General features: G+C 33.5%; 1 protein-coding gene across 1 annotated transcript in view; it reads right to left on the bottom strand.

Moving 5' to 3' along the window:
* The window catches only part of LOC145295907 (tubulin polymerization-promoting protein family member 3-like), a 104969-nt gene extending 88595 nt beyond the window's left edge, over positions 1-16374 (bottom strand). The window contains exon 1 of the mRNA XM_080141676.1: positions 16238-16374. The gene's annotated coding sequence lies outside the window, so the exon portion shown is untranslated. The remainder of the gene's footprint in view (positions 1-16237) is intronic.
* Between the last annotated feature and the right edge of the window lie 242 nt (positions 16375-16616).

Raw genomic sequence — 16616 nt, 5'->3', positions numbered from 1 at the left:
TAATTTCTTGTCCGTCTTATAAATAGTCTATGTCGTAATTTCTTCTATCCGTCTTATAAATAGTCTATGTAGTAATTTCTTCTGCCCGTCTTATAAATAGTCTATGTCGTAATTTCTTCTATCCGTCTTATAAATAGTCTATGTAGTAATTTCTTTTGTCCGTCTTATAAATAGTCTATGTAGTAATTTCTTCTGTCCGTCTTATAAATAGTCTATGTAGTAATTTCTTTTGTCCGTCTTATAAATAGTCTATGTAGTAATTTCTTCTGTCCGTTTCATAAATAGTCTATGTAGTAATTTCTTCTGTCCGTTTTATAAATAGTCTATGTAGTAATTTCTTCTGCCCGTCTTATAAATAGTCTATGTCGTAATTTCTTCTATCCGTCTTATAAATAGTCTATGTAGTAATTTCTTGTCCGTCTTATAAATAGTCTATGTAGTAATTTCTTCTGTCCGTCTTATAAATAGTCTATGTCGTAATTTCTTTTGTCCGTCTTATAAATAGTCTATGTCGTAATTTCTTGTCCGTCTTATAAATAGTCTATGTCGTAATTTCTTCTATCCGTCTTATAAATAGTCTATGTAGTAATTTCTTCTGCCCGTCTTATAAATAGTCTATGTCGTAATTTCTTCTATCCGTCTTATAAATAGTCTATGTAGTAATTTCTTGTCCGTCTTATAAATAGTCTATGTAGTAATTTCTTCTGTCCGTCTTATAAATAGTCTATGTAGTAATTTCTTCTATCTGTCTTATAAATAGTCTATGTAGTAATTTCTTCTATCCGTCTTATAAATAGTCTATGTCGTAATTTCTTCTATCCGTCTTATAAATAGTCTATGTAGTAATTTCTTCTATCCGTCTTATAAATAGTCTATGTAGTAATTTCTTCTATCCGTCTTATAAATAGTCTATGTAGTAATTTCTTGTCCGTCTTATAAATAGTCTATGTAGTAATTTCTTGTCCGTCTTATAAATAGTCTATGTCGTAATTTCTTCTATCCGTCTTATAAATAGTCTATGTAGTAATTTCTTCTGCCCGTCTTATAAATAGTCTATGTCGTAATTTCTTCTATCCGTCTTATAAATAGTCTATGTAGTAATTTCTTGTCCGTCTTATAAATAGTCTATGTAGTAATTTCTTCTGTCCGTCTTATAAATAGTCTATGTAGTAATTTCTTCTATCTGTCTTATAAATAGTCTATGTAGTAATTTCTTCTATCCGTCTTATAAATAGTCTATGTCGTAATTTCTTCTATCCGTCTTATAAATAGTCTATGTAGTAATTTCTTCTATCCGTCTTATAAATAGTCTATGTAGTAATTTCTTCTATCCGTCTTATAAATAGTCTATGTAGTAATTTCTTGTCCGTCTTATAAATAGTCTATGTAGTAATTTCTTGTCCGTCTTATAAATAGTCTATGTCGTAATTTCTTCTATCCGTCTTATAAATAGTCTATGTAGTAATTTCTTCTGCCCGTCTTATAAATAGTCTATGTCGTAATTTCTTCTATCCGTCTTATAAATAGTCTATGTAGTAATTTCTTGTCCGTCTTATAAATAGTCTATGTAGTAATTTCTTCTGTCCGTCTTTTAAATAGTCTATGTAGTAATTTCTTCTATCTGTCTTATAAATAGTCTATGTAGTAATTTCTTCTATCCGTCTTATAAATAGTCTATGTCGTAATTTCTTCTATCCGTCTTATAAATAGTCTATGTAGTAATTTCTTCTATCCGTCTTATAAATAGTCTATGTAGTAATTTCTTCTATCCGTCTTATAAATAGTCTATGTAATTACTTCTTTTCCCATTTTCTTTTCTTGATTTCCTCATCTCACCGTTCTCTGTGTTGTTCATCTTGATGTTTTTTTCCGACGATAATCAGTTTCTTTAAACTTTATGATATGAATTTCTTTGATCCTCGTCATATACGCAATGTTCAATGCTTATAAGTCCTCTTTCCCTCTTTCCCCCTTTTACATAGAATCGGTCAGCATCATTTTTTTTTGGGGGGGGGCGTTGTGCATATTCATTTGTATCCTGGTTGTTTGATCCAAGTTCCTGGGTTCTTATTTTGTCGAATTTATAAAGGAGCACGAGTATCTTACCACGTTTACTTCCAATGTATTGATTTCTTTTATTAAGTCTATGCTATATAATTTAGTTTTTTTATACGGCCCAAACATGTTGACACACCGGTTCCCGCTGGATCACCGAAGTTAAGTAACGTTGAGCCTGGTCAGTACTAAATGGATGACCATTTGGGACTTCTAGGTACTGTATGTGCTCTCCGCTTATCTCGGCATTGTTTCCAGTCGTCCTGGTCTTCTCCTTGCCACTGGACTCAAACAGTGTCGATTCAGGAGATGTGTGGTTAGAGATTGCGCGACCCTTGCCTCACAATTACACGCGTAACTGCCCCTACAGGGGGTATCCTTTGTCTTTCGAGACTAAACGGAGGCATCGATATAATTTAGTTTTTAAGAGTTTTCTCATTATTCTGATTTATTCGATTTTCTTCGTCTTTTTCATTATCATCTTTTTCATGCTGTTATCATTCAAAGTTGTCACACTAGCGTTGGCAAGTGGGTCATACGGAGGATTAGGTGACACAAAATGCTGCGATTTGAATGGAGATGCAAATGAATGATAACATTTAATGCTGCCAAGGCTAAACTTCTTTACTTTAACCATTAGTGGAAACCTTCTCAACCATTGATTGCCATTATTAGTTATACCCTACCTGAAAGCTCTTCTTTTAAACTCCTCGACTTTGCATTCACCAGCAACATGAAGTGGAAAAAATACATAGAGTACATTGCCAAGTCTACTGCAAAGAAGGTGAGTTCTCTCTATCATACTAGAAAACTACTCACACCTGCCAGTATCTTATATATTTCTACAAAAACCACCATTCGCCCATACATGGAGTATTTTTGCTATACCTTAGCTGACGTATCTACAACCAGTCTCACTTTTAGATAGGGTCAAAAAAGTCCTCAACTTAGTAGGTCCCGCACTATCAACCAAATTTCAACCCCTGTCACATCGCTGCAATGTTGCATCCTTGTATCTGTTTTACAAGTATTTGAATGGAATATGCTCTGGCAAACTCGTAGCACTTGTTCTCCCCCCCCTCGCCGTAAATACCCCAAATTAAACTCGACAAGCAGTAAAATTCCACCCCTTCACTGTAGAGATCCCTAGATGCGGGAAAAGTTCTACTCTAATAGTTCCTTTCTCCAAACTGCTAGACTTTGAAATTCCTTCCTAGTCTCCCGCTTTCCTGACTGTACTGACATGCAGAGATTCAAATGTAATATGAACAACGTTCCAAGTGACACTGTGGTGAATAAGAGTAAAAAAAGTTTAGATGATCCCAAACATCACCCAACTGGTCTATTCTCCTTTGTCATTTTTTCCCGCAATTCACGAAGCTTCGATTTCTATTTGAAATATTTTCTTTCTTCAAATTTGTATTTAAAGCAATATATATATATATATATATATATATATATATATATATATATATATATATATATATTTGAGCATGACACAAAAAGTGAAAAATAAGAATATTTGAAGGTCTTTTCTGTTAGGGAACGTGCCCAACGTAGGTCTTGTCTATTCTACCTCAGCAAATAAAAAAGGTCACAATTGTGGTCTTAATTCTTGACTACGTGTTTGTACGAGAGTTGCTAACTAAAAGTTTAGTATTCGCGAGATTTGGGGATTTAAGCCCAAGGAGGATAACTCTGGTCTATAAGATGATTTCTGTTGAAAGAAATAACTCTAAAAATCCATGCAAAATTTGTATATTGCAGAAATCTGAAACCTTAAGCAAGTGCATATCTATGAAGCTCGTATTACATTTATCATCCTGTTTGGTTTCATGCCTGATTGCTTAGTAACGGCACATTTAAGAGCACGTCGTTTAGCAGACGCCTGTGGTTCTACTCAAGCTTTAAATTTGAAGAAGGAAATAATTTACTAAAATAATGACACTCACTAAATAACGCCATTCTACACTGTAACAGCAAAACTGACTTCCACTAGTTTTAAAATATTGCACCTTTAATTATTACTTTAAATTATTAATTCCTGCTGTTATCCTGACTGAATCAGCATATATAATTATTGGTATGTGTCTTTTAATAGTTTTATTCAAATTTACTGATTTTTATATTTTATCCGCTCAGCTATGTTCTCTTTGCTTAATAATTTCAGGTCGAGAGTAAGCATGCTAACCTCCATAGTAATATGTCTCCACCCTTGGATCTAAAACATTATGATAAAAAAAAATACGATAGAATTCTGATTAAGGTCAATTTTTCGTATTACATTGCCTGTCAGCTCACTACGCCTATAAGCAATTCCACGGTTAATAAATAAACACACACTTTCTAAATGTGTTCTCTTTGCTTAATAATTTCAGGTAGAAAGTTAGCATGCTAACCACCATAGTAATATGTCTCCACCCTTGGATCCAAAACATTGTAAAGAAAAATGCGATAGAAATCTGATTAAGGTCAATTTTTCGCATTACATTGCCTGTCAGCTCACTACGCCTATAAGCAATTTCACGGTTAATAAATAAACACACACTTTCTAAATATGTTCTCTTTGCTTAATAATTTCAGGTAGAAAGCAAGCATGCTAACCTCCATCCTTGGATCCAAAACATTGTAAAGAAAAATGCGATAGAAATCTGATTAAGATCAATTTTTCGTATTACATTGCCTGGCCGCTCACTTTGTATCACTCACAACGACTATAAGCAATTTCACGGCTAATAATAATAATAATAATAATAATAATAATAATAATAATAATAATAATAATAATAATAATAATAATAATAACTTTCCAACCATTCATTTTCAAATTACAAATAATGCACAAACATCATTTTCTTTTGCATTTTGTGCTTAGCATAACAAAACATCGTCTACAATGCTCCTACTTAATAATCATTACTATTTTTACATTCTTTTCTATCGAATCTTATTGAGAAAAGAAGAAAGAATGGGCATTCACTCTTTTTGCAAACTGTTATCTTCATCTTCATAGATGTTGTTTCACCACGTTTCGGCCAACTCATCCTCTGGCCTTCTTCAGATAATTAACCGCTACGGGATAGGAATGCTGAGTCATGTAAGTTATCCCTGCAGTGCAGTGAATAGAGGCGTTAAGTCTCTACGGTTTCAGTTAAGCATCGTCTGAAGATAGCGGTTTCAATCCTACCCAGAGCAGGTCAGAGGATTAGTTGGCCAAAAATGTGGCGAGACAACAACAACTATGGAAGGCAGTAATTACTGAGGATGCAGTTAAGAGACTCAACATTCCTATCCCGTCGCGGTTAACCACTTGCAGAAGACAAGGGGATGAAACAACAACAACAACAACAATAAAGATGAAGATATCAGTCCGCAAAAGAATGAATGCACAGATTATGAAGCCTCATTTTAAAGAATTCCAAAAATAAAAATAAAAAAGTAAATAAATAAGAAAGGATGTATATTCATTGTGGTTTTTTGTGCGTGAACACTCATCTTTCATCGCTTCAAGCGACCAAATACCAATTCTTACTAATCATCACAGTCGTTATGTTGTGCGCGAAGGTAGGTTAGTTATCATAGAAATGTACTTTGATTCGAGGATGTACGTTTTTATGTATGAAATGATGAAAATGTTTCAATGTTAATTTCTATTTATTTTCTTAATTTATCATTTAATTATTAATCAAACTCTGCTTTTTTGCACAAAGTATTCTTTTACTAATCTTCTTAAAATATTACCAATAAAATTTATTTTATTGATACTTTTATTCCTATAAAATAGTACCTTCCTTACGTTGTTCGTGTGAAGGCATTTTTATTTACTTCCTCAAATTTAAAAACACAATTATTTACATATTTACTCTTAGTTGATCTTGTTTCAACCTTGCCCTCATCACATTCGATATAGGATAAACATAACGATTTTATCTCCTTTTTATCCTGTAATGAATGCAAATTTGATAAGAACAATTTTACAGCAGTTTAATTTAAGAATCACGTACCTATGTATTAAATGTCAATATTTTAATTTTTTTTTTACTCTAATTAAATTTTTAATTTTAATTTTATTTTCTAATTTTAAATTTAAATTTAATTGAACATTTTTTCATATATACTTAAAATTTTTACCGTAATTTTGCGATTCTATTTTTCTCTCTATATACTTTCTTTTAATCTATTCATTTTTTAAATATATTTATATTCTATTTATTTTTCTTATCTATTTTTATATTTTCTCTAGTTATAACATTTGGTTATAGCATATAATTAAATTCTTATCTAATATATTTATTACTTATGATAATATATATGTCTTATTTTATTATCCTGGTTCTCTCTCTTTATTTTATAATTATTTCTATATCAATTTTCCCCTCTAAATGCTACAAGTATAGGAAAATAACTGAACAGTTCCTATGCAAATTATTTCCCACTCAGCACTAACAGGGACAAGACATAATTAAAGTTCGCGGGCATGTGTAGCAGGCTTTCACAACTGTGTTCAACAATCAAATTGGACGGGGCATAGCATTTAAAAATTAATCGCCAGACAAGTCAGCTTTAAATCGATATTTGAAGAATTACACACTGTTTCCTTTGTTGTTTAATGTTGCTTTTATATTCTTTCATCTTTGCGAGAACTGACCATGTTACTTTTCTTGTATTACAACGGCAAGATAAAACGTCTGTTATTTCTTTCATTTCAATTTTCCCACGTCTTTTTTAAAAATATGTTAAGCCGTTCAAAAATGTAATGGAGCGCCTTACGTGATATATACGCACAAACAAGAAAAAACACACTTTATTATTTTTATTAAATTTCAGACGATGCGTTTTTATAGTAAGTTTACGATGAGCTCCATTGAAACATACGTACGATAATCGTTAATGACTAGTAACAATGTCATTTTAAAACGAAATCCTTGTCAATCTAAAAAGAAAACGAATATATTTAAAACTTCCACATTATAGTTCTGACCTGATGAGTCGTAAACTCTGATGAGTCGTAGAGGACGAAACACGTGTCCGTGGATAATTATATTTTGAAAATAATATATATGCCGCTCTTCATTTGGGGGTACCAAAATTGGTTAAAGGGAAAATTATTTCCAACTCGCATTTAGGTAAAGATGCACTTTCGTATATATCATTGAATTCATTCAAAAAGTATCGCAAAAAACAAAAAAAAACAAATAACATCTAGATAAAAAAAAACGCGATGCATTAGGTCGTGCGAGATAGCCTAGTAGTAGGGGTTGCGCTTCTTACCATGAGGTCCCGATTTCGAATCTCACTAGATTCAGCCACTCTGATGAGTCGTAGATAATTTTTGTCAATGGATAATTATATTTCAAAAATAATAATAATAATAATAATATATATATATATATATATATATATATATATATATATATATATATATATTATGAAATATATATATAAACATTTAATTGTTGTTGCTGTTTGCTAATCAACCTATGAGGGTGGGAATTTGTTGGCTATTTGAAATGTTTTAAAAAAATTCATGAAATAAAACTGCCAAATATTGTTTATAGTGAAAAATAAACTATTCAAGATTTAGACATGGACTATGTATGCACTCTTTTCAGAAGGGAGAAAATATGTCGCTCTAATCAGCGTCGTAAATATTTGCGATGGCCATTTTGTCATGTTCTGTTATGAAAGTTACTCGATGCTGACGAAAGCCTTTTAAGTTGTGTAATGTTTAAATAAAAAAATAAAATTATAGTTGCTAGCGAGATTTACGAAATATTTGCGTGTTTTATTTTGTGCAAGTGATTTTTTTATACGAAAATATTTGTGTTGTATTTTGAAATATGTTTATGTGATCGATTTGTTGTAGCAATTTTATCAGTGAGAATGTCATAATTAAACTATCCAGAGATATTTTAGCCTGATGTCCCTATGGAGATGAAATGCGGGAGCCCCTGTGTAGCTTAATTGCAAAAATTATATTTTCATAACTTACTACATACATATATAATATATAGAATTTAAGCATAAATGATATTTATTCAAAACAGCGCTACCTAGTGCTGCTGCTGCTTGGGTTGTAAGCAATTTATTTTTTATCAGTAATAATTGATTTCCTCCTTATTTATTGTAAAAGCCGAAACACCTAATCGATGTAAAACTTACAAATATAAATCTTCAAGAACGAGTAAAATCTTACAATAAATAAAATAAATACCCTCATCTTATATGAGGATGAATCTCCTTGCTGCTTCGGTTGCTTGGAGATTGGTTAGAAATATCAAGAATCCGTTCTTGGCAATCAGCCCGACGGATTCAAGGCCAAGAATGGGCCCAGTACCTGTCGGACTGAGGTACGCCGCCTGAGTATTACCTGGGAATTTCATTCTCCTAAGCCTTGTCACTCAGCTTTCGGGGAATGCCGACTGGGATACTCAGGCAATTTTTTGCTAGGCTAAAGTGCCCCTCGTTTAGGGCCGCTCGCTTGAACACCGCCAACCTTGTGTCACATTTTGCTGTGGTGGGCAGCAATTAAAAATCTACAATAAATAAATATATGTGAGATAAAGTTTACTTAAAAATTGAACTAAATTACTCCCTCTCTCCTGACTCAGTAAATAAAGCATCTGTGTGGAAATGGATTAATTCCCATTTTAGCCACAAAAATATTAAAAACAACAGAATATTTTTTTAGTGTCTATCAAAATAGAAATAAATTCTTTCCTTTATTTTTAATATCAGTTGGTAAGATTAAATGTCTTATTCTTTGTTCATTAAAATTAATTTTGTATACGTTCTTTATTCATTATTATCAACTATTATTAAGATTAAATTTAAGCTTGCCATATTTGCTCATAAAATACATTTGCGTACGTTCTTATACTTTCCATTTATTTATTATTATCAGCTATTATTAAGAATAAGTTTAAGCTCCCTTCTTATTTGCTAATAAAATAATTTTGATTACATGATTATTAAACGAACGGGGCACGCGTACATTCATTTTTATTATGGAGATAAATGACGAACAATAATTTGTAAAACATTTCATAAAGTGTGATGTTCAATGACGCATAAAAATAATTTATTTGCGTTAATATAATCTACAGCAGAACAAACCGTCTTTTACTGTTTTTTTTTTTACTGTTTTTGTTTTACTGTTTTGTTTTTTTTTACTATTTTTTTCTTCATAGAATCTTCTACCTCGTGGAACGACGTCATGGTAGATATGGTTCTGCTTCGTATGGTAGCTAGACAAATGCTAAATGTTCATACAATTTATTGTAATGTGAATCTTCTTCTTCTTCTTCTTCTTCTTCTTCTTCTTCTTCTTCTTCTTCTTCTTCTTCTTCTTCTTCTTCTTCACCGTATCATGTCTTTAGTTCCCATATCATAAATGCTCACAGACTGTCAAATGGTACTTGTCATTACGCTGTTTTTTCTTTTGTTCTTATTATATTTTGATCATTTTGTCATTTCTGAGCATCCATACATCAAATGGCCGATAGTCTTTTGTTGTTTATTGCATCTTTTACACATGGCACTTATGTTATCTTTTGATGTTTTGTAATAATTGATCCAACTTTCAGCATCAGATTTTAGACATTCCATTGACATTACGATTTCAGCTGTTTCCATCATTGTTGTTCCTTGTTATGGTCGCAGTCTACCTTTTGATTCCAATTTCTTCTAGTAGTTTTTCCAGGGTTTTCGGGACTGTTCCTACGATTTTTATTATCATATTGACTTTCTACATATTTCATATTCTTTTAAGTTTTCTGGCAAGTTCTGTGTTTTTGCTCCGTTTTTTTTTATTTATTTTTTATTTTTTATTTAAAAAAAATCTCTTTGACTATCGCCTTGTAATCTGCTAGGACGCTAAAATCTACGATTTGAGAGTTATTCTTTCTTCTATATTCACTCCGCCACTTATTTGTGTGTATTTCCTGAGCAATATCTAAAAGGATGATTTTCTGCACTTCGTGGATCTTGTTCACAGAAAATTTGTTGGTGAAATTCTCCATTCGTTTCTTGAATCCAAATTGAACTCTCCCGTTATCTCTTACTAGTATCATTGCAATTAGTTTTTTTTTTAAATGTAGGGACCGTTTCTTCTTCTTCTTGTTCTTGTTCTTGTTCTTCTTCTTGTTCTTCTTCTTCTTCTTCTTCTTCTTCTTCTTCTTCTTCTTCCATATCATGTTTACGGCCTTAATGTTATTATCACTTTGGATTGGCATATCTCAACGTACAACATCTTCATCGTTTTCTGTTACAGTTAATGGCCCGCGTCCAGAGCATTTGTCTTTGGTTTCCATATTATAATGTTTGCAGACTGCCAAATGGGGACTTGCCGTTGTTATGCCGTTGCACATATTCTGTTACAACCAATTATCAGTATTCATACACTAAATGTTGTATTGTCCTTTGGAGTTAACTGCATATTTTACACGTTCTATTGATGCCGTCTTTCAAGATATTGTTTTATTTTGTCTTAATGGACTTTTCACGCCTGAGAAATAGAAAAAAAAGTATATTCACAGCAAGAACTCGCCTTCTACCACAACTATGAATAATTTTCTATTCTACATTCGTGTGCCTAACATCAAACAAAATTTTCATGAACAGAGTTTCTTTCTAATAATTTCTCATTTGTAGAATACATTACCAAGGAACTGTTTCCCTGCAGGCTACAACATGGTCGTCTTCAAATCCAATGTCAACAAATACTTGTCATAAATTAAATTTGGTTCATTCCACTCATCATTTTTAATCCTCTCATAATATTTTTCATCATTTAAAATCTATCCATTTCATTAATGCTATATCCTCGAATAGATTTTAGCCTTGATAAGTAGTAACTCATTAGTAATAAAAGCTGTCCTTTCTCGACTCATTTTCGATTGCTTCGATGTAATTACTATAACTGCAATACAATCGAAACATTAACAAATAATTCTATTGGGTTATGCAAACGTAGTCTAGAGTTGTTCTAGAAACTATGTTGTTAGTCTCAGTCTTTTCTATAAATATTAATATTATGGTATGTGTTCGTCATAATTCTCTGATCTATTCCCTGCTTCCTTTGTTCCAGCTCATTTGACTTTTGGATCTAATGGTCTCCATCAATTCGCTGTTTCAATATCTCATTGTAATACAGTTTCTTATTCCTATAACTTTTCCAAGAACTGCAGGCTTGTGGAACTCTCTTCCTGCTGGCTGTTTTTCTCCTAACTATATCCTTGGTCTTTTTAAGATTAAGCCAATAAGCAGCTTCTGTCTTTGTGATAATCATCTTTTGTTCTTGTTAGCTCCTTACATCAAGTAGCTTCATGCCCTGTCTGGAGTGATTTTTACTAAAAAATGTTTTTACAATTTACTGTCAGATGTATTTTTCGACTTCTCCTTCTATGTTCTTAATAATAAACATATCTAGAGGACTATATAAAATTAAGCTGGATCTTTTCTCGGCTGAGGAATGGAAGTAAACTGTTCAATGTCTTCGGTTGCTCCGACATCACTTTTTTTTTGTTTCGCGATACCACAATGTGGCATCCCTATGCCGGTTTTACAAGTACTTTAATGGTAATTACTCAAACTCAAAGCACCAGCACTCCCTTGGTGTAAATACCTCTGACTTATTCAACAAGCAGCAGAATCCCTACCCTTCACTGTTGAGATCCCTAGATGCCGTAAAGCCTTCTACTCAGCTTCTTCACTCGAACTGTAGACTTTGGAATTCCTTCCCAGGCCCCTGTTTTCCTGAATGTATTAACATGCATAAGTACAAGTGTAATGTGGACAGACATCTTGCTGCCCAATTCCATGGTCCTGGATATGACCGTAAACTATATCCAGTGGTGAGGCCCCAGCTTGCGGGCTTTGGGGAGTGTGGAGCCACCCTTTAATTGCCATTGCTCCCAGATCCACTCTGACCCGGAGTGGTAGTACCTGTTAGGGTCCCAACTCTGGATTAAATAGAAACCAACTTGAAAACAACAAATATATTCTATTAAAAATCTTTTTCAAAATCATTGGATTCGGCATTAAATAACCTGAACAGGGTTGATATGCCATGAAACAAAAACAACCAACCAACCAACCCAATTCCATATGTAGTATCCCTGCAAAATCTGTCCAATATACAGTAGAACCTCGGGATACGGTATTAAAAATTAATAACAAAATACACTATATAATGCACATGTATATAATCAAATAACATTATAAATAACACCGTAAGGCGAGGCATTAGCGTAACCAGGGGCTGAAAAACATCGTAATTCACATCGTAATCTGAAAAAAAAAATATCCTAAGGCCACCGTATCCTGGGTTCTATTTTAGTAGATCTTTATGACTTAGTGGCACTGGGCTTTGTTTTGGGTGAAAAAAAAATAGTGAAAAATTTTTTTTAAATTATAATTAAAACAATATCATATATGTCTAAAGATGTACATAAAAGCAAACAGATCTGTCCTCGGCTGTCTTTTCTGATTCGTCTAGGATTGCTTCTATACATTATTACCATGTACTTAGAATGGAGAATTGGAAAATGGGTTCAGAAAGAGTGGTGAGCGGAAACTCCACTACAAGGATGTGATAAAGCGCCACCTAAGAAAAAGAATATGAACACGAAAAATTGGGAAGAGCTAGCAGCAGACCGAAGTTGCTGGTGCAGTAGCTTTCACAAAGGAAAGGTAGAAATAGAGGGAAAAATAAAGGCCAGGTCTGAACAAAAACATTACCAAAGGCACAACCCTGGTAACTAAACATGCACGACTTACTGAGACACTGACTAGCCATCTTTACTTGTTTTTAAAAATTTTCTTCCTTTGAAAATTGTAACGCTGGGTATGGGGCAGTCGAACCAGCTGCCAACATTGCCCTACTTTTTATTGAAACCAACCGAGAGCTCTTTTTAGCATCCTTGTTATGAAGGACTGCGTGATGATAATGATGATGATGATGATGATGATGAGTCACTATTTGAGAATACCATGTTTTATATATTATTGGGTCCTCACTTATTAAGGCCCAAAGGTCACTCGAGGATAAGGGTTAATGAATTTCTCCAGTGAATGTTGAGGATTGTTGAAACTGGACAGAATGTGATTATTTATTTGTAAACATATTCTTAGTGTCGCTTGCACTGAGAATTGAGCGTTTAATCTCCAGAAGAGCATCATTTAGAACTGAATTTTACTTAGTACTTTATTCATTATCCTGTTAAGTATCCTGTACCTCTACATCATTCGCCCATATATGAAGTATTGTTGTCACATTTGGGCTGGTGCATCTGCTACTAGTCTCTCGCTCCTGGACAGGGTTCAAAAGAGAGTTGCCAAACTGATAGATCCTGAACTGTCATCTAAGCTTCAGCCTCTGTCCCATCGACGAAATGTTGCATCCCTCTGCCTGTTCAACAAGTATTTTAATGGTGAACTACAAGCCCTTTTACCCCCTCGACATAAATACTCTCAACAAACCTGACAAGCAACAAAATCCCACCCCTACACAGTAGGGATCCCTAGATGTAAGAAGGCCTTCTACTCTAAGAGTTTCTTCCCTAGAACTGCTAGACTTTGGAATTCCTTTCCGGGTTCCTGCTTTCCCAATTGTACTGACATGCATAAGTTCAAGTGTAATGTGAACAGACACCTTGCTGCTCAACTCCCTGCATAGTATCCCTGCAACTTAGTAGCTCCCTACATCAAAGTGGCACGGTGCCTTGTTTGGGGTGATAAATGGAATAAAAAAATTCCATCATTTTAGTTTATGTAGTCCTAAAAGTATACGGCATAAACATGTTGACACACCGAATCTCGTTAGATAATCAAAGTTAAGTGACGTTGAGCCTGGTTGCTATCTGATGGATGGCTATTTAGGAATACTAGGTGCTGTATCTGAGAAGACAACAGTACCTTCCTACCAAAACACAAACTGCTAAACAAAAACCTTATGTCCTCATTTTTCCTGATCAGGATATATATATGCGACTGGGGACTGCTTGTGAATTTAATATACCCTGGAAATCTCCTCTTTCAGAAGAAGTCAGCTCAACCTACACAGGATGAATGTTGTACCAGCTATTACGCAGAGTGAACACTGATATACGGCATAAGCATATTGATACAAAGGTTACCAAAGTTAAGTGACACTGAGTCTGACCAGTACCGGATAAGTTACCATTTAGGAATACCAGGTGCTGTATGTAGGATGATGATGAAACCTCCTTGCGAAAAAAACAAAACAAAGCAAAAAACTGCTAAACATAAACTCACACAGATATACGGCTTAATCACGGTGATACGTTGGTTCATCGAGGTTAAACTATCTTGAACCTGTTCAGTATCAGATGAGTGATTATTTGGATATATGAGACACCGTATGGTATTTTCAAATGCAAAACGTGAAAAAAATTAATGTAATTGAAATAATCGCCCATGAATGGGATACATATGCGCTTGAGGATCGTTTGTAAATGTAATATTCCCTAGAAACTTTCTCCTTCAGTGGAAGCCAGCTTTATCTGCCTACTAAGAGAAGCCTTACAAGCAAAATTACTCTTCTTTCATTCAGTAATTTAAATATCAACAAATGTTTAATTTTTTTTTTAATAACATTAAACACACCTGTGACCCGTTGGGTCATAACCATTATTATTATTGGTTCCACTTTGATTTCATTAAAAAAAAATAATTTCACATATGTGTTAAGACATTCTTCTTGCATGATTCCATTCACGTCTCTATTAATCTTATGGATAAGAGACTTATTATTTTACTGTCTAATTTATATATGTTTATGGTATTACGAACACACTGTGTAAATTAGATGGCAAAATATAACAATTAAAAAACGATGCTGACAGAAAGAGAGAGTCACTCTTTCTGTAAGTGCTTACAGAGACATTAAAACCTATTAAAGAGTGAATAAATGGACATACAGTGAGAGAGGGTGAGAGACGTAGGAGGATCCGATCAGCATCCTATGAATGTTGATCTTTCTTATTTAAAGTGATAGAATACAACAGGCAAAAAATACAGGTAAATAAATACGATGAGCACAAACCAAAGTTTATACAGAGGAAGAAATGAACCACAAAGAAAATTTGATTAATAATAGAATGCTAACAAAAGCACCCTCTATACAAAAAAAAAAAAAAAAAAAAAAAAAAAAAACTCCTTTACACGTATAGAACACTAGCAGGGAAACCCGGCGTTGCCCGAAATTTGATGAAGATAAACGAATGTTTCACCGTCCCATATTTTTATTTTCATAAAAATCGGTAAAATCGCCCATTTTCAGTCAAATCGATTGATTACCTGCTCTAGTTGAGAACCCACCGCGTGCACGAGGTAGAAGCTTCACATGCCTCTCCATAGTGACTTAGTCTGCAATACATTGTAGTTTACATTGCCCTAGAGAGAGCCTACTGTTGATTTCATAAATTATTTTTATACAATGACTTGCATTAAAGTTTAAAATGTGAAAGTCAAATATCATGATTCAATTGTGCTCTAAACAGAAACATTAATTTCGAACGCGCCCCTGTTACATCAATGAACTTACTGTTGGGCTTTTCTGCTTATCTCTTTCATCGGATTTTTTCAATTATTGATTATCGTTACTTATCGAAAACATTCCGATACAGAAGCTGTTTAAGAACACTGCCAGGCACATAAAGTATATTTGTGCGAAAGTTTTAAAAATCGGCCCAGCCGTTTAAGAGTTCATATGAAACGAACTCACACACAGACAAAGTTTTTTTTTTATATATAAAGTAGATAAACCCAGGTCACGCCATCGATTTTTCCAACCACATTATAGATTTGTATTGTATTTCTCCTAGTCTATTTGTCTGTTCGTTCCATTTTTTTCTCTACTACTAAACTGCTGGGCCGATTTAGTTTCAATTTTGTATGGATCTTTGTTATGATAAGGTGCAGGAAACTAAGTATTATTGTATCTCTTCAATGCACAGTAAAGGATTAATAAAGATTAATAGTGATTAGTCAATCTCACATTTACACTAGAAATTTGACATAAATCACTCATTATAAGTTAACGGGCTATAACTTTTGCCTAGCTAAAATGTCTAGTTAATAAATATTTTTCATTTTTACATGAGTAGCTGATATTTAACAATAACTTATGAATCTGGCAAACGATATGAAATTTACTTACTTTCAACTTTCTTTGGACAAAGGACGCACTTCTGCTTTTATTACAGGAACCCGATTGACTGGCAACAACAATCCATTAAATCATCCCAAACTCAACCACCAGCCAGTTGCTTAGCAACGGAACCACCACTGTCTGCATGGAAACAAATGTTTTACATAGATACATGGCGACCAGTTATCGTATGACCATTATTCGTAGACGTTTTTAAGTAATTAAGTAAATGCCGCGTATCCATGGCGTAGTCATGTGACTTCTTTCGTTTTTCAAACCAGTGTTTATTTTCGAGTCAAGCTGCGCCCACGTCAATCACCCATCGGAGTATCGCCAAAATCAATACGCATAATTTTTGCGACAAGCAATAAAATGTTACCTAGAGTTT

This window comes from Euprymna scolopes, chromosome 16, assembly GCF_053919585.1.
Source record: "Euprymna scolopes isolate OS-2025 chromosome 16, ASM5391958v1, whole genome shotgun sequence".
Taxonomy (NCBI): domain Eukaryota; kingdom Metazoa; phylum Mollusca; class Cephalopoda; order Sepiida; family Sepiolidae; genus Euprymna; species Euprymna scolopes.
The sequence above is the reverse complement of the archived record's forward strand: the minus strand, read 5'-3'. Positions and strand labels throughout refer to the sequence as shown.